Source organism: Hyla sarda, chromosome 5 (assembly GCF_029499605.1).
Source record: "Hyla sarda isolate aHylSar1 chromosome 5, aHylSar1.hap1, whole genome shotgun sequence".
NCBI lineage: Eukaryota > Metazoa > Chordata > Amphibia > Anura > Hylidae > Hyla > Hyla sarda.
Window position 1 is genome coordinate 271,034,790 of NC_079193.1, and position 18,548 is coordinate 271,053,337.

At 44.8% G+C, this 18,548-nt stretch overlaps 1 protein-coding gene across 6 annotated transcripts in view; it reads right to left on the bottom strand.

The window, feature by feature from the left end:
• TTC39C (tetratricopeptide repeat domain 39C) overlaps window positions 1-18,548 on the bottom strand; it is a 97,798-nt gene that overhangs the window by 60,227 nt on the left and 19,023 nt on the right. Inside the window, exon 1 of one of the 6 annotated variants that reach the window (XM_056521745.1) lies at window positions 3,294-3,463. The exons of the other annotated variants lie outside the window; for them this stretch is intronic. The gene's annotated coding sequence lies outside the window, so the exon portion shown is untranslated. Of the gene's footprint in view, window positions 1-3,293; window positions 3,464-18,548 lie in introns of those variants that run through there. 6 annotated transcript variants of the gene reach the window in all.

The window sequence follows — 18,548 nt, forward strand, 5'->3', positions numbered from 1 at the left end:
CATAACATTTATGTTCCTGGCATAAACAGAGATGTCAGCAGAGAGCACTGTGGTCAGCAGAAAAGAAATTAAAAAAGAAAACAACTTATTGTGGCGCATACAGCAGCTGACAAGTACTGGAAGGATTAAAATTCTTTAATAGAAGTAATATACAAATCTGTTTAACTTTCCGGCACCAGTTGATTTAAAAATAATTGTTTACCACCGGAGTGCCCCTTTAACCTCAAGCCCAATGAACACATAAGCATTTCTTCCAAAATCTAGTGCTAGAGAGTGTCCTAGCTACAAGGGGAACAATTTATTAGAACTTTCCATGGTTTTGAAATAAAATATTTAACAAGTACGTAAAAAATATGGCAAGTCTATGGGCTAAGAGAACATGTAAGGTGACACATACAGTCATGACTGTAAATGTTGGCACCCCTGAAATTTTTCAAGAAAATGTAAGGATTTTTCAAAGAAAAGGATTGCAGTAATACAGGTTTTGCTATACACATGTTTATTCCCTTTGTGTGTATTGGAACTAAAACAAAAAAGGGAGGGAAAAAAAGCAAATTGGACATAATGTCACATCAAACTCCAAAAATAGGCTGGACAAAATTATTGGCACCCTTTCAAAATTGTGGAAAAATAATATTGTTCCAAGCATGTGATGCTCCTGTAAACTCACCTGGGGCAAGTAACAGGTGTGGGCAATATAAAAATCACACCTGAAAGCAGATAAAAAGGAGAGAAGTTCACTTAGTCTTTGCATTGTGTGTCTGTGTGTGGCACACTAAGCATGGACAACAGAAAGACAAAAATCTCAAGGTTACAAGTCCATCTCCAGAGATCTAGATTTGTCTTTGTCCACAGTGCGCAACATTAGCAAGAAGTTTGCAACCCATGGCACTGTAGCTAATCTCCCTGGGCATGGACGGAAGAGAAAAATTGATGAAAGGTGTCAATGCAGGATAGTCTGGATGGCGGATAAGCAGCCCCAAACAAGTTCCAAAGATATTCAAGCTGTCCTGCAGGCTCAGGGAGCATCAGTGTCAGCGCGAACTATCGACATTTAAATGAAATGAAACGCTATGGCAGGAGACCCAGGAGGACCCCACTGCTGACACAGAGACAGAAAAAAGAAAGACTACATTTTGCCAAAATGAACTTGAGTAAGCCAAAATCCTTCTGGGAAAATGTGTTGAGGACAGATGAGACCAATATAGAGCTTTTTGGTGAAGCACATCACTCTACTGTTTACCGAAAATGGAATGAGGCCTACAAAGAAAAGAACACAGTACCTACAGTGAAATATGGTGGAGGGTCAATGATGTTTTGGGGTTGTTTTGCTGCCTCTGACACTGGGTGCTTGAATGTGTGCAAGGCATCATGAAATCTGAGGACTACACATGGATTTTGGGTCGCACTGTGTCAGAAAGCTGGGTTTTCTTCCAGCAGGACAATGACCCCAAACATATCTCAAAAAGCACTCAGAAATGGATGGCAACAAAGTGCCGGAGAGTTCTGAAGTGTACAGCAATGATCTAAATCCTATTGAACACCTGTGGAGATATCGTAAAATTGCTGTTGGGAAAAGGAGTGGTCCAGCATTCCGGCTGAGAGGTGTAAGAAGCTTATTGATGGTTATAGGAAGCGACTGATTTCAGTAATTTTTTCCAAAGTGTGTGCAACCAAATATTAAGTTAATGTGCAATATCAGTGAAAAAAAAGGTAATCCTGCACTCACCGCATGGGTACCGAATATACAGCTCCTTCTCCCGGATCGTCAGTCAACTCAGCAGACATCCATGTGTGGTGTGGGGGGGGGGTTCAAAAGAAAAGTTTGAAGGATTTGTGGACTTTCTGAATGACCACTAGTTTGCACTATTTCTTTGCTTAGCGCGATGACGTAAAAGAGGCCGGAAGAAGCGCATCATCATTGTGCGCGAAACCGCCGGCATTCGCCTCTGAGCGCCCCATGCCATGGATGTCTGCTGAGCTGACGGACGATCCGGGAGAAGGAGCTGTATATTCGGTACCCAAGCGGTGAGTGCAGAATTACCTTTTTTCCCTGATATTGCACATTTTGATTCTGGATATCATTTGTCCTAGCCCCGCCAAGGTACCTATCTATACCTATAGACCCACTGTTGGTATCCTTTACTGTTCTGTTTGATATGGTAGCAGTAGATACACTACAGTAGTGCCACTCGAACTCTTTCTGACAGTTATTCAAATATTAAGTTAAGGGTGCCAATAATTTTGTCCAGCCCATTTTTGTAGTTTGATGTGACATTATGTCCAATTTGCTTTTTTCTCCTCCTTTTTTGGTTTAGTTCCAATACACACAAAGGGAATAAACATGTGGATAGCAAAACATGTGTTACTGCAATCCTTTTCTGTGAGAAATACTTCATTTTCTTGAAAAATTCCAGGGGTGCCAACATTTACCGCCATGGCTGTAACTTTCCCAGGTGGTAAAACCCCTAGGTTGCTAACACTTGACTTCAATGGGTCTGCAGTAAATCTGCTTGTGGCTTTTCGATAGGGGATTATGTACTTTTGAACATACCCTTAAATTGTACTCAGAAAACATATAGCTCTGAGGATACGGTCCCACGTGTCGCTTACAGATTTTGCACAGCGTGAAATACGCTACGTAACTGCTACGTGGGACCCTACCCTAATACTGCATTGTATAATGGCCGTCTGACTGTGGCCCAAATCGGATATTCCTTTTATAGTACAAACATGGAATGATTTGCTCAATTTAGTTCCTATTCCCAAAGTTCACTTTTACAGTCACAAACACTAAATAATCCACAACTAAAACATATGCATAAAAGCCTTGCAGTATTATAATTATTGTCTGTGTTCCTTCGCTGTCATTTTAGATGCATTTGTGGTGAGCTTGTGGGGATGTAGGGTAGGTAGAGTGTAGCTGTGCAGTGATGAAAGGGTGTTGGATTAACCCTTAACTGTCGTGACGCCAGGGTGCGGGTTCTTCCTCTATATATATATATATGTATGTATATCCCACCGCCACCCGTCCCAGGAACAATAGGGAGGAATAAAGGATTGTCCACAACCGGAGGTTTAGTACACTGGAAATAACTTTATTGCAACTTTTATGCAGGTTAACTGTAGAGTAACAGTCTTTACAGAGGACCGGACTTTAGGTTCCTCACAGTTGGTTGGGACCTTGTAGGGAATAAGCTCTGAGGCTTGCTTTACGCTGTTCCACTGAATTTAGGGTTTGGTTTTAGGTTCAGTAGTCATGTAGATTTAGGATTGAGTTAGATTGAACTCACGGTTTGGTATTCGGCTGAAGTGAACAGGCTTCAGGCCTAGATTTGTCTTGAAGGTATACACGGAGCTAGTCTTGAACCCAAGAGACCATGGGGAGAAGAGAGCGATGATTGGGTAACAGCGCCCCTTATATGGCAAGGGGCAGGCTCATAGCTTATTGGTTCCCACCAACTGTCAGTCCTTTCACAAAGCATTGTGGTACATCATGTGACCCATTCACGTGACCTGAAAGGTCCTTAAGCTTAACCTAACAGTAGGCTTACTAATCAAGTGACCTAAGGTCCTGGAAGTACTATACATATCTATAAATTATATACAAATTATATACATCAAACACATAAAATTAAAGAAAGAAGAGGTGAAAAGGGGTTATCCCACTAGGAGGATCCTACCGGTACACAGGAACTCTGACTTTGGGGACTTAGCACACAAGGTACGGTACAAGGTACGGTACCGGGACACCACACATTTATAACATATTACCTCTTCAATAAGTGTGCCTAATATTCCAGCCGATGACTCACTGAAGGGGGGGAATTTGGCTCTAGATCAGTGTTTACCAATCAGGGTGCCGCCAGCTGTTGCAAAACTACAACTCCCAGCAGGCCCGGACAGCCTTTGGCTGTCCGGGCCTGCTGGGAGTTGTAGTTTTGCAACAGCTGGAGGTGCTCGGGTTGGGAAACACTGCTCTAGATCAAACCCAAAGTGAGAGGTTCAGAATAAACAGAACTTATGGTAATGTGGTAAAGTCTGGAGCAAACACTACTATCTCACCAGACTCCCTATGAAGTTTGTGTTTCCACAACGCCTTATGGAAAATGCAGTTGATCATCACTGGAGCTACCAAGAAGACGTCTTCAGTCACCTTACTACTTATCTCCATGCTGTATGACCTTGGAGGAGTGAAGTCATCCACAGCAACGAGACACTGAAGCATTAGGATAATCTTCACTGCCAAATTCTGATCTGCTAGGATATATGGCTATATAAACACTGCAGCGTCCAAGGGAGATTTTACAATCTAAAAACTATTCAGCCAGGACATACAGACAAGGTTTTCAGGGCCACACATACTAAGGACATTCTAATGGTATGTTTACATGGGGCAGACATGCTGCAGATTTGGAGGAGATGTCAAGAACTTTCATCCAAGCAACATTTTTTTTTGAGGAGAAACACAATTGTACTTTTCAATAAGGTTTTTTAAAATGTGCCTGTCATTAGCAAAAAACATTTTATATAATGTAGAAAATAGCATTATATGTATATTTGTAATATACATTGGTTAGAAAATGTGTATATTTTTTTCCCAAGCAGGGCTCTGTATACTGAGGACAAGCAGGGCTCTGTACACTGAGGACAAGCAGGGCTCTGTACACTGAGGACAAGCAGGGCTCTGTACACTGAGGACAAGCAGGGCTCTGGACACTGAGGACAAGCAGGGCTCTGGACACTGAGGACAAGCAGGGCTCTGGACACTGAGGACAAGCAGGGCTCTGGACACTGAGGACAAGCAGGGCTCTGGACACTGAGGACAAGCAGGGCTCTGGACACTGAGGACAAGCAGGGCTCTGGACACTGAGGACAAGCAGGGCTCTGGACACTGAGGACAAGCAGGGCTCTGGACACTGAGGACAAGCAGGGCTCTGGACACTGAGGACAAGCAGGGCTCTGGACACTGAGGACAAGCAGGGCTCTGGACACTGAGGACAAGCAGGGCTCTGGACACTGAGGAAAAGCAGGGCTCTGGACACTGAGGACAAGCAGGGCTCGGGACACTGAGGACAAGCGGGGCTCGGGACACTGAGGACAAGCGGGGCTCTTGACACTGAGGACAAGCGGGGCTCTTGACATTGAGGACAAGCGGGGCTCTGGACACTGAGGACAAGCGGGGCTCTGGACACTGAGGACAAGCAGGGCTCTGGACACTGAGGACAAGCAGGGCTCTGGACACTGAGGACAAGCAGGGCTCTGGACATTGAGGACAAGCAGGACACTGAGGACAAGCAGGGCTCTGGACACTGAGGACAAGCAGGGCTCGGTACACTGGGGACAAGCAGGGTCTGTGCACTGAGGACAAGCAGGGCTCTGTGCAGTGAGGACAAGCAGGGCTCTGTACACTGAGGACAAGCTAGGCTCTGTACACTGAGGACAAGCTGGGCTCTGTACACTGAGGACAAGCAGGGCTCTGTACACTGAGGACAAGCAGGGCTCTGTACACTGAGGACAAGCAGGGCTCTGTACACTGAGGACAAGCAGGGCTCTGTACACTGAGGACAAGCAGGGCTCTGTACACTGAGGACAAGCCGGGCTCTGTACACTGAGGACAAGCCGGGCTCTGTACACTGAGGACAAGCAGGGCTCTGTACACTGAGGACAAGCAGGGCTCTGTACACTGAGGACAAGCAGGGCTCTGTACACTGAGGACAAGCAGGGCTCTGTACACTGAGGACAAGCAGGGCTCTGTACACTGAGGACAAGCAGGGCTCTGTGCAGTGAGGACAAGCAGGGCTCTGAACACTGAGGACAAGCAGGGCTCTGAACACTGAGGACAAGCAGGGCTCTGAACACTGAGGACAAGCAGGGCTCTGTACACTGAGGACAAGCAGGGCTCTGTGCACTGAGGACAAGCAGGGCTCTAGGTACTGAGGACAAGCAGGGCTCTGTACACTGAGGACAAGCAGGGCTCTAGGTACTGAGGACAAGCAGGGCTCTAGGTACTGAGGACAAGCAGGGCTCTGTACACTGGGGACAGGCAGGGCTCTGTACACTGAGGACAGGCAGGGCTCTGTATACTGAGGACAAGCAGGGCTCTGTACACTGAGGAAAAGCAGGGCTCTGTACACTGAGGACAAGCAGGGCTCTGTGCAGTGAGGACAAGCAGGGCTCTGTACACTGAGGACAAGCAGGGCTCTGTACACTGAGGACAAGCAGGGCTCTGTACACTGAGGACAAGCAGGGCTCTGTACACTGAGGACAAGCAGGGCTCTGTACACTGAGGACAAGCCGGGCTCTGTACACTGAGGACAAGCCGGGCTCTGTACACTGAGGACAAGCCGGGCTCTGTACACTGAGGACAAGCAGGGCTCTGTACACTGAGGACAAGCAGGGCTCTGTACACTGAGGACAAGCAGGGCTCTGTACACTGAGGACAAGCAGGGCTCTGTACACTGAGGACAAGCAGGGCTCTGTACACTGAGGACAAGCAGGGCTCTGTGCAGTGAGGACAAGCAGGGCTCTGAACACTGAGGACAAGCAGGGCTCTGAACACTGAGGACAAGCAGGGCTCTGAACACTGAGGACAAGCAGGGCTCTGTACACTGAGGACAAGCAGGGCTCTGTGCACTGAGGACAAGCAGGGCTCTAGGTACTGAGGACAAGCAGGGCTCTGTACACTGAGGACAAGCAGGGCTCTAGGTACTGAGGACAAGCAGGGCTCTAGGTACTGAGGACAAGCAGGGCTCTGTACACTGGGGACAGGCAGGGCTCTGTACACTGAGGACAGGCAGGGCTCTGTATACTGAGGACAAGCAGGGCTGCATGTACTGAGGACAAGCAGGGCTCTGTGCAGTGAGGCTCTGTGACAACTCACACAGCAGGATGATTGACGAGCTAAAAACCTCCACAGAGCCCTGCTTGTCCCCCCCCATGCTTTCTGTATTTGGTCTCCTGACAGAGACACACAGGCAATAGCTGCAGCATTTTTCAAAGATATACACATTTTTAACCAAATATACATATGATGGTATTATATAAAAGGTTTTTGCTAATGACAGGTACACTTTAAACCCAAGTTGGAAGTGAACCCAACAAGAAGAAGCATAGTATAAAGTTCTTTTGATTTCTCATTTCTTTGTTTTTTGCCTAGAAAGCTTGCATTAAAAACTGAAAAGATGTTGAGTGTATAATAATAGTTTTAAGTAAAATGTTTTGTACATCCACCTGTCACCAAACTAAACTTTTAATAAATTGTTCCTTATGTAATAATTAGGGATGCATCTAAATTTCGGCTGCCGAAAATTTTCGGCTGAAAATGCCCCTTTTGGCATTATCAGCTGATTGAATTTTCTGCCGAAATTTTCGGGGGATGTGGCTTAACCTCTTCCCGACCCATGACCTACACGTATGTCATGGATAGGGTGAGGACAGGTCGGGTCAGTGTCATATGTGGGAGATGCCTGCTGCTGTCAGCAGCAGACATCTGCCTGTAATGAAGGACATTGGAGATTGCTCTGATGCCCGTCATCTGCCATGCCCCGCAGCTAATTCTTGTAGCGGGGGCTTCTTCTGCTAATAGCCAACATGCGGCGATCTCCGTGGCCGGCTAATAAGCCTTTAGATTGCCGCTGTCAAAGCTGACAGCAGCGTCTAAAGGGACCTGCAAAAGCTCCCTTGGGTTCCAGTGGGGTGGATCGTTCCCCCAGTAGCGCAATTGCAGGGGAGGCGATCCAATATGGAGGTAGCCGGAGGGCTTACCTCTGCTTCATTCTGTCCGGTCCGTGGCTCTGCATTTGATTGAGCCTGGTTAAGCAGGCTCAATGAAATGAACACAGAGCACACAGATCAATGGAGTTCTATGAAACTCCATTAATCTATATGAGTGTAAAGTGTAAAAAAAAGTGTAAAAATATGAAAATAATTAGCATATTTGGCATTGCAACGTGCATAATTGTCCCAACTAATAAATTATTATGTTTCTGTTCCTGCACTGTGAACATCGTGAATGCAAAAAAAAAAAAAACACAAAAATTACTGATTCTGGTCCCATCACATCCCAAAAAAAGGAAAAAAAATAAATAAAAGTAACAAAAACTAAATATATAAAAAAAAAGTGTGTGTGTGTGTGGGGGGGGGGGGGGGGGGGGGCTTCCAATGCATTTTCGGTGTTCAGTCAAGCGCAGCCTAAATTTTTGGTTTCGGACCAAAATTTCCCTTTCGGTGCATCCCTAGTAATAATAACACACTTTGCTATTTACTTGATGTTAAAATTCTCAACATTTATATGTTTTTCTGAAAATGTCCACTAGGTGGCCCTGTTCTGTTCCCTGCACAAGTCAAACAGTCAGTTTTGTCTCCTCCCGGCCTGGCAGGAGACCAAACCAAGGAAGTGCGTGTGGGGCATAGCAAGGCACAGCTCTCGCTGGCTTCAGTGATGTCGTGCCTGCTGGGGAACGCCCACTTTCTCCTGCCAGGAGCTTAAACAATGTGAGCAAGGGGAAAGGTATGATACAGAGCTTTTTCAAGTTTGGAGAAATGTTTTTAAGTGGTATTCCGCCCCTAGACATCTTATCCCCTATCCAAAGGATAGGGGATAAGATGTCTGGTCACGGGGGTCCCACCGCTGGGAACCCTAAGGATCTCTCCTGCAGCACCCCGTGTCATCTGCTGCACGGAGCAAACTTCGCTCTGTGCCTGATGACGGGCAATACAGAGGCCGGAGTATCGTGACGTCATGCCCACGCCCTCTCGTGACGTCATGCCCCCACCCCCTCAATACAACTTTATGGGAGTGGGCTGTGACATCACGAGGGAGCGGTGCAGTGACATCATGAAACCCTGGTCCCTGTATTACCAGTAATCAGGCACGGAGCTAAGTTCAGCAGATGACCCAGGGTGCTGCAAGAGAGCCGCGTGGGACCCCCGCGACCAGACATCTGATAAGATGTCTAGGGGCGGAGTACCCCTTTAAGGGCAGGAGGGATGTTAGGAGTAGTTAGGAAATATAATCTGAGTTAGTTTAGAAAATATGGTTTGATGACAGGTACTGTACAAAACCGTTCACTTTCCCTTTAATTTCACAGAAAAATCCGCAACACAATTTCATGTATTTGGGCTAAAAAAACTGCATCAAAAACTGCTGTGGTGTTTTTCAAAAAGAGAACTCTTTTGGGACACAACAAATAAAAAAAATTAAATACATTTTACATACATTTTTAGTGATTTTTAGTCTGGCTTCTATCGACATGTGTCTTGTTGACATTTTGTACTTGTCCTATTTTTTTTTCCAGTTTTTATCTCACACAATTTTAGAAATCTGGATCATTATATTTAATGCATAAATTTCATTTTAGTCTTTAGGGAAAACAAACAAAAATTCAGCCTAGGGTAGGCTCACACAGAAATCTTTGCCTCCTATGGATTTGGAAATCTGCATTATGCTTATTCTGTTAAAGGACCGCTTTATATTTGCGCCAATGCATGAGGTATAATCCATGTGTAGAATAAGTGGATTTAGCTGTGATACTGTCACCGATTAACAGGGAAATCCCACACAGACATTCATAAGTATAAATGGCTACTCAAGGCTCTTCTGAGAAGAGTGCAATAAGGCTCATGTACATTAATGGGGTTGATAACACTTGGGCCTTAGTTGGACATTATCTGGGTCTATCTGTTGGATCCGCAGCCCTAAAGTAATGGGCATGTCCTTATAGGGGTACTCCGGTGGAAAAAGTTTTTTTCATATCAACTAATTTTAGGAAGTTGAACAGATTTGTAAATTACTTTTATTAAAAAATCCTAATCCTTCCAGTACTTATCAGCAGCTGTATACTACAGAGGAAGTTGTGTAGTTCTTTTAAGTCTGACCAAAGTGCTCTCTGCTGACACCTCTGTCCATGTAAGGTACAGTCCAAAGCAGGAGGAAATCCCCATAGCAAACCTCTCCTGCTCTGAAGAGTTTCTGACATGGACAGAAGTGTCAGCAGAGAGCACTGTGATAAGAATGAAAAGTATACAATAAACTATACAACTTCCTCTGGAGCATACAACAGGTGATAAGTACTGGAAGGGTTAAGATTTACATATCTGTTTACATATCTGGCACTAGTTGATTTGACTATAATGATCAGTGATGTGAGCAGATGCCATCCGCATAACTACCGTATATACTCGAGTATAAGCCGACCCGAATATAAGCCGAGGCCCCTAATTTCACCCCAAAATCCCAGGAAAAGTTATTGACTCGAGTATAAGCCTAGGGTGGGAAATACATCATCCCCCCTGTCATCATCCAGACCCCCGTCATTAACACCCCCATCATCACCCTGTCATCATCCCCCCTTCATCATCACCGCCTGTCATCATCCCCCCTTCATCATCACCGCCTGTCATCATCCCACACCCCCCCTTCATCATCCCCTAGTCATCATCCCACACCCCCCTTCATCATCCCCTTGTCATCATCCCACCCCCCCTTCATCATCCCCTTGTCATCATCCCCACCCCCCTTCATCATCCCCTTGTGAACTATCCGCCCTCAGTGGTCTTCAACCTGCGGACCTCCAGAGGTTTCAAAACTACAACTCCCAGCAAGCCCGGGCAGCCATCGGCTGTCCGGGCTTGCTGGGGGTTGTAGTTTTGAAACCTCTGGAGGTCCGCAGGTTGAAGACCACTGAGGGCGGAGAGTTCACTCGAGTATAAGCCGAGGGGGGTGTTTTCAGCACGAAAAATCGTGCTGAAAAACTCGGCTTATACTCGAGTATATACGATAGTCCCTACTTTCCAATGGAACAAAAATACTCCACATCAGGATATCCCTGAGTCTATGGTACTGCAGTGATGCCACTAATGTAGTATCTGTGGTCATCCCCGCACATAGAGCTCAGCACTTCTTATGACTTATACCGGGCCTGAAGAATGGTAATTACCTGTAATAAGCTTACAACATGAGCTCCTTCCAAATACTATCTGACCTTTATATTAACACTGGCAGTGACCACATAGGAGCTTCATGTCGTACATAGATGCTGCCGGCTTCATGTAGATAATGCTAGAGATGACAGCTTGGGGATATGGAAATAAAAGCCAATGCAAGGAAAGACGGAGGTGTTACTTGTAACAGCTGGATTACACGTTATTTTGTTAGTGCAGGTTACAAGGGATTGACAGCATTTTAACCTGTTAAATGGGCACTTTCATTAAAACAAATTATTGCTATTGTACTCCTTATGGTAAATAAAAATCTTTCTAATGTACTTTGTTTAAAAAGATATGAAGTTTTCTAGGTTTTAAAAAAGCTGCCACTAGGTGTCTCCCTACTTGTCCAGATTTTCCCCCATCTTTTGCACAGACTTTGGACTCCTGCTGGCCTGGCAGAAGTCCAAAATCAGGAAATGCATTCGGGGGTGTTGAGGGGTGTGTGTAAAGCCTTAGCCAATCATAGCTCATCTCACACTGAACTGCTCTGGGCTGTGTGTAGCAGAGAGAGGGAAAGTTCTCCCCTGTATGGCTTCAGATGATGTCACGCCTGCTGGGTAACACTACTTCCCAGTCTGTGAATCTTACTGAGACTGAGCAGAAAATACAGAGCAATATCAAGGTGGAAAACAAAAAAATAACAAAAATAAAGGCAGGGTGTGGTTTATCATGATGGGGGAGTGAACTGGGAGGATTATAAAATTTAACAAGATCATGAGAGGTACTCTGTAAGGACAAAGGACATATGGGTATACCCTTGCGTCCTGGTACTTAAATGGGCTCTGTCAGATAAAAAAAACTTTTGATATGTTGTAAAACATGCAAAACCAATACGTTTTGAAATTGCTTTCAGTAGAAAATGATTAGTATTTCATACTGAAAAAGCCAGTCAAACAACTGCCCCCCCCCCCCCTGCTTGGATACATATTAGTCCTGTGGGTCCATGCTTCATCACCTACGTCATGGACACACTTCCTTGATTGACAGCTGTGAGTGCAGGGCTCACAGCTAGAGGAAAAATCCTCCCACTGTTAGCTTGTGTCCCGCTACTGTCAATGAGGACGAGCTGGGAGTTGTAGTTTTGCTAATGCTAGGGGAGATGTGAGCAGACAGCATACTGAGGGAGGGGGCGGAGACCTGCACCGTGAGGCCACGCCCCCTCTCTTTGAGAGGAATTCAGACTAGTGAGCTAAATTAAAAGTGTAATAAAAAAATAAATAAAGGTGATAGACACATAAAAATTATATGTACATGGTCATGATTAGGTACTGATTGATATATATTAAAAAAAAATGTTTTCTTTGTTGGATCTGACGGGTACGCTTTAAGGACCAAGGACATACCTAGACGCCCTGGTCCCATTACCGGTGTTTAAAGCATGTAAAAAAAATACCAAATTCCAAAATTGGGCATTTTTGGTCACTTCATATACCATAAAAAATTTATAACAAGAGATCAAAAAGTCCCATAAAAAAAAAAAATGGTACAGATAAAAACTAAAGATCACGGCGCAAAAACTGAGCCCTCATATAGCCCTGTATATAGGGGTCAGAAGATGACAATTTTATACATACAAATTTTGGTGCATGTAGTTAGGATTTTTTTTAAAGTAGTAAAATAAAATAAAACATTTATTGGGTATCCTTGTATTTGTATGGACCTACAGAATAAAGATAAAGTGTCATTTTTATTTATTTATTTTATTTCACCCCACTTATAAGCTTGTTTTTGGTTTCACAGATTTTGTTATGAAATAAGTTTTGTAATTACAAAGTACACTTGGCGATGCAAAAAACGAGCCCTTATATGGGTCTGTAGGTGCAACACTGAAAGCGTTATGATTTTTAGAATGGGAGGAGGAAAAAAATAAAGTACAAAAACAAAAAATCTCCTGGTCCTTAAAGGGGTACTCCGCTGCTCAGCGTTTGGAACGTCACACCCCGCCCCCTCAATGCAAGTCTATGGGAGGGGGCGTGATGGCGGGGCTGTTCCAAACGCTGAGCAGCGGAATACCCTTAAAGCCCTAAATGGTCTAAGTCCTTAAGGGGGTTAACATTTAGTATTCAACATATAAAAAACTATAATAATGAAACACAAAAACACCAACAGTATATAAAAACCTTTTCTGTAACTTTATTGTTCTGGTGTTTCTTAGACACACCTATGTCTGGTAAAGTTAGGGGTTTACCAATACTCTCACCACTACTGTTCTCACGGGGGAAGTCACACAACTTTTTAGAAGCATAAAAGAAAAAAGGCTTGTTTTATAATACAGGCTAAACCGAACAACAAAAGACAGCACATCCATTGAGACTGCATGTCCTCCCCATGTATACATGGGTTTCCAAAAAACTTGGAATATGTTGACACTGAATAAAACCCAAATAAAGGCCTAAAAGGTACAGACCTAAAGGAGAATAGCCATGACTGCATTACAGCAACTTCTTAAGAAAGCTTGGGAATGTGTTCAGATAAAGAGGTTTTTTCTAAGACAAATGATATTTAATTATAAGAGAACTTTCCCAAACTTCACTTTAATCTACGGCACACCAAGCTGTTACTCATAGATCAATGACAGACGCTTACTGAAGCCACTTAAACATATTAACACCTCTTTAAAATCCAACACACCTACACTTGGCTGTGACATCGAGTTACGTAAAGAAGGCCATGGCGACCTGCTCACACCATATCATGTTATACCACCAACAGGGAAAGGGAATAACATTCATTATCTCATAGCACCTGGCAAGGGATGTGGATGTGTTAGAAGCAGAAAAATGGGCAAGTGTAAGGATCTACAGTAAATGCCATTGACAAGGACAACATTGTGGTGGTGAAGCTACTGGGTCAGAGCATCTCCTAAATACCAGATCTTATGGGGGCCTTCCTGGTGTTTAGTACCTATAAAAATTGGTTCAATAAGGGCAACCAACAAAAGGGTCATGAGTGCCTAAGGCACAGCACCGATCACCCTTATTTTCTGGGCCATCGGGACACCAGAGACCTGATTAGCTCGGAAAAACCATGAATCCCGGGTCAGAATTGACCGTTATGGGGGGGTCTCAGGACCCCACTAGGCAATGTGCAGGTATGGCTGCTGAAAGATATCAGCACGCAGAAAACAGATAGGTGTAGATACAGAAAGAAGAAGATGCTTCCTGGCGCTCTCATGTGGGAAGATAGTAATCCTCGTATTGAGTTGAGACGGACCAGATTTAATAAAATCACAAAAGGTTTATTAGGCAACTGACAACGCGTTTCAAGGGGCGGGACCCCCTCTTCCTGAGGTCCAATGATTAGTTACACAAATCATGACATCATTTATACAGAAAAAGGATGCAAAATCAGCAAAGTCCCACCTCAGCCGGCGATAGGCTGAGCGGCAGTGTGATGTTTTTGGCCCCGGCACCTGCTGCCGGGGCCGAAAACGTCACACTGACGCTCAACCTATCACCGGCCGAGGCGGGACTTCGCTGCAGCTGGTGATTGGCTGAGTGCAGTATCGCAGCGAAGGCCGGAGCGGGTTACCAGAGGCACCGGGGTACGGAAAGTATGTACCTCTTAATTTTTTTTACTGATCCTTTTGTCTCCCCTACTTTCTCGTTTCTGAATACATGACCCTTTATGTGTATGTGAGGATCAGGAGGGATAGCTGTTGGCCGCATGAACATTTGGCCGATAGCTATCGAGGAAGTACATTAGCCCTGGCTACCGTATTCATTCCGTAATTGCAGGCAGGAACTGGACATACTGCTTTACACAGTATTAGGTCCAGGTGCAGCCTGCAATTCTCAGCCAATTGCAAGCACTAGCCACCTCCACTAGTGCCTGCTATTCACCGATAATTGCGGGCTGTATCTGGACTTGCCACCATTTAAGGGGTACTCCACTGGCCAGCGTTCGGAAGCAAATGTTTAAAATGCTGTTTTCACACTGTGGGGGTTGGCCATGCCCCTTGTGACATCACGGTTACGCCCCCTCAATGCAAGTCTCCGGTAACCGGCTCCGGTCTCTGCCGCGATCCACTTCCTGGTTGCCGGTGGTCGTAGAATCATACTGCGCTCAGCCAATCACCAGCCGCAGGGAAGTCCGACTCGGCCGGCGATAGGCTGAGCGGCAGTGTGAGAACGCTCCAGGACACAAAATTCTTCACTTCACCGGCACCTGCTGCCGGGGCCGAAAACGTCACACTGCCGCTCAGCCTATCGCCGGCCGAGTCGGGACTTCACTGCGGCCGGTGATTGGCTGAGCGCAGCAAGACTCTCCGACCACCGGCAACCAGGAAGATGATCACGGCGGAGACCGGAGCCAGTTACCGGAGGCCCTGGGGGAGCGAAGGAAGGTATGTACATCTTTATTTTTTTACTGCCGGCAGTATGGGCCTCAACTATATTATTAACTACCAACAATCCTTAGACTTTTTTTAGGCACTAAAGGAGCTGACAAATTCATACAGAGCAACTTGTGAATTATTTACAGGACAAAACGTTACAGAAATCAATACAGGAGTTAAAAGTCTATTTCCCTAAAAGCTACGACGACTGCACCTGCTCCTCTAAGCACGGAGAACGCAAGCACTGCAATATGTGTACTGCAGAGCAGAGGGCCCGCAAAAGAGATCACTTATCATGCAGGTACACATGGAGGACATCAGCTTGCACATATGTGCACTTATTTTTCTATTTGCGCACAAGTAAATGACTATATGTACCTATTTGTGCTGTATTAAAAACCTATTGAGGTAGGTTTATCAAAACTGTGTAAGGGTACATTCACAAGGGCAGGTAACCCGCAAGTTTCCTACTGCGGGTATAAAGGGGTAAAGTGGCAGCCGTCACGCCCCTCCCATAGAATTGCATTGATGGGGCGTGTTCTGACGTCACGAGGGGGCATGACCAAAACCGCAGCACATGCACACAGCGTTCGGAACTAAATGTTCTGAACGTTGGCTAGTGGAATACCCCTTTAAGATCAGTGTAATCTGCTGCAGAGAGAGGGGGCCCCTGTCTTGGTTGTTCCCATTCATTTTTCTATTAGTAAGAAGCTGTCAGATATCCTTTCTTCAGGGAACTGAAGTTCACAAATTAATGGTGGTTGGTATTGACCAATGGGTCACCATACCTTTGTGGCCTGGGTGGCAAAATCAGACACCATTATAGGAGGCCAGTCTCGATGTATGCTACTGGATACAGCTCTACACTTTCAGCAGCAGAAGTGCCTTTTCTAACTAGATCGCCATTGCCCAGTCAGTTAGCCAATTGGCAATGGGTTTGGGAGTCAAAACCCCATCAAAATTGTAGACCTTGAAAAACCATTTAAAGGGTAGAAAAAAACTTTTGGCGTCTCATAGCAACATGTTAGAAATATTAACCCATTAAGGTCCGGATGCTAAAACTGCAATCATTGAACACACGGGTAGAAGTGCCAGCATCACTACACAGCTAATGGCTGTCATAGACTTTTCTTTGGCTGTTTCGGCTGTCATAGACTTTCCATAAATATGTACGTGATGCGATCGTCTCTCCGAGGAGAGCTGAGCAGTGCTGGAGGGACGCAAACAAGAGGCTGTGCTAAGCGCTTTTGCCTGTTTTGATGATTGGGGGGATGGGGGGGGGGGGGTGTATCTCATCACCCAGACCTTCACCTGTCAACATTTTTTATGTGTTGCTATGACGTGTTAGAGTTTATCTTTTTAACCCCTTTGACACTGCTCAGAGATTTCGAATTATAAATCTAACACAACATTCTACAAAGGGCAATCTAGTTGAATGGGAGAGACTGGTGCAACCAATGAAAATCCTGTGGAGCCAATAATAGACCAAGAAGGAGACCAGCGGGTGGAGGACTTGGGAGGCATCGCAACGGCAGTGGTGGAGGACTAATAAGAAGTGTATAGCTCAATGTTCTGACACAACCCACTTAGAATCATAATGTCCAGTGGCAACATACAAAGTTGTATCTAAATCTCTGTTGACATCTGTGTTAGAATCTGCAACAGAGGCGCCTATCCAAAATCCTGCACAAAATAGACTACTGCGCCATTTTGTTAAGTAAAATACTGAACATCAGAATTTAAACCTGACAGACCCCATTAAAGTCAATGGGAGTTGTCAGGTGTCATCGGTGACTGGCATGCAGGGGGTTGTTGTTCCTTGGATGGAGCAGAATGACAGAAAACAGGGATCGGAACTCCCATACAAAAATGACAAAAAAAAGTGCATTGATGATCTGGGAAACCTCAATCACTTTCTTTAAGCTGCTGATATCACAACTGAAAATAATTTTTAATATTCACTGAATATTTGGACCAGCAGAACAGAATCTTCTGGTCGGACCCTGACTAGTCACCAGAAATAGGAGGCGCTAAATCATAGTTAGGTCTGTAGAATTCACTCAACGTCACTGAACACAGATCCCACCACACGCCACGTCCCTGTACATACATTAACCATTCTAGGTGTGGGAACATATATGTATTCACACGGGATCTATCAGTTCTCTGTGTAGCAGAATAAAAAAGAAAATAGATAACCAAAGAGTCTTAGTTATGCGCAGTCTGTGTTGTGTGACTGGGTGTAACAGGTATTAATAGTTGTAACAATGACTAATCGAAAGTGCAAAACAGGAAGACACGTGTATCGAAAAGTGTCAGACAAGAAAATCTGCCTTAAAACCCCACATTCTCAGTCTAAATCACACATTATAAATATAGCGCTATATTACGCAAAGGAGGCAGAATGCTGTCTGCAATCCTCTTTATAAACAACCCCCATTCTGCTTCGCCCCCGGCTCCTCTGTACGTTATTCCAGCATTTATGGCTTATTAGTGAAATGTCAGCCTACAGTCATGGGACACACGCTGCCAGCTACATTACCATATTACCAGCGGGCAGCGAGAAGATTATATACAGGTTCCCAAGTCACTGCCGCAGCGACTAGGCTATTTATATTATCAAAGCCATAGATACACTCTGCATTATACATGTAAATACATATGCTGTATATAAACTGCAGTATATTAAACCAGGGTATGAGAGGGTTTACAATGCGTTGTCCATTTGCATATATATATATCCAATGTACAGCTATGATGGATGTCACTTAGTAGCATCCATAATACAAAGGGCTCCATGGTAAAAAAACAACCATAAATTAATAAATAAATATATACGGTACATATAAACAATGGTGGAGCACCATGATGTGAGACAATAAATTCACTATTTTTTTGCACATTGGGCCAGGGTAGATAAATGTTCCGACTCCGGAGTTTTCTGTACTTCCAACTCCGACTCCGACTCCCCGACTCCTCTGTATTAATATGCAAAGGTATTTTATACATTCCTTGAAGGAAAGAAAGGCAACATACCTGCCATTACCACAGGACTACTGGCTGGGAAGCCAACAGTCTACTGTATTGAACAGTTTGTGTGCTGATCTGCTGCTGAAGATAGGGCAGTGGGAGGATCCAGGAAGGGGCATTTATTATAAAACATGATTTCCCTAGTAGAATCCCATAGTCATATTTAAAGGGGTACTCCGCCCCTAGACATCTT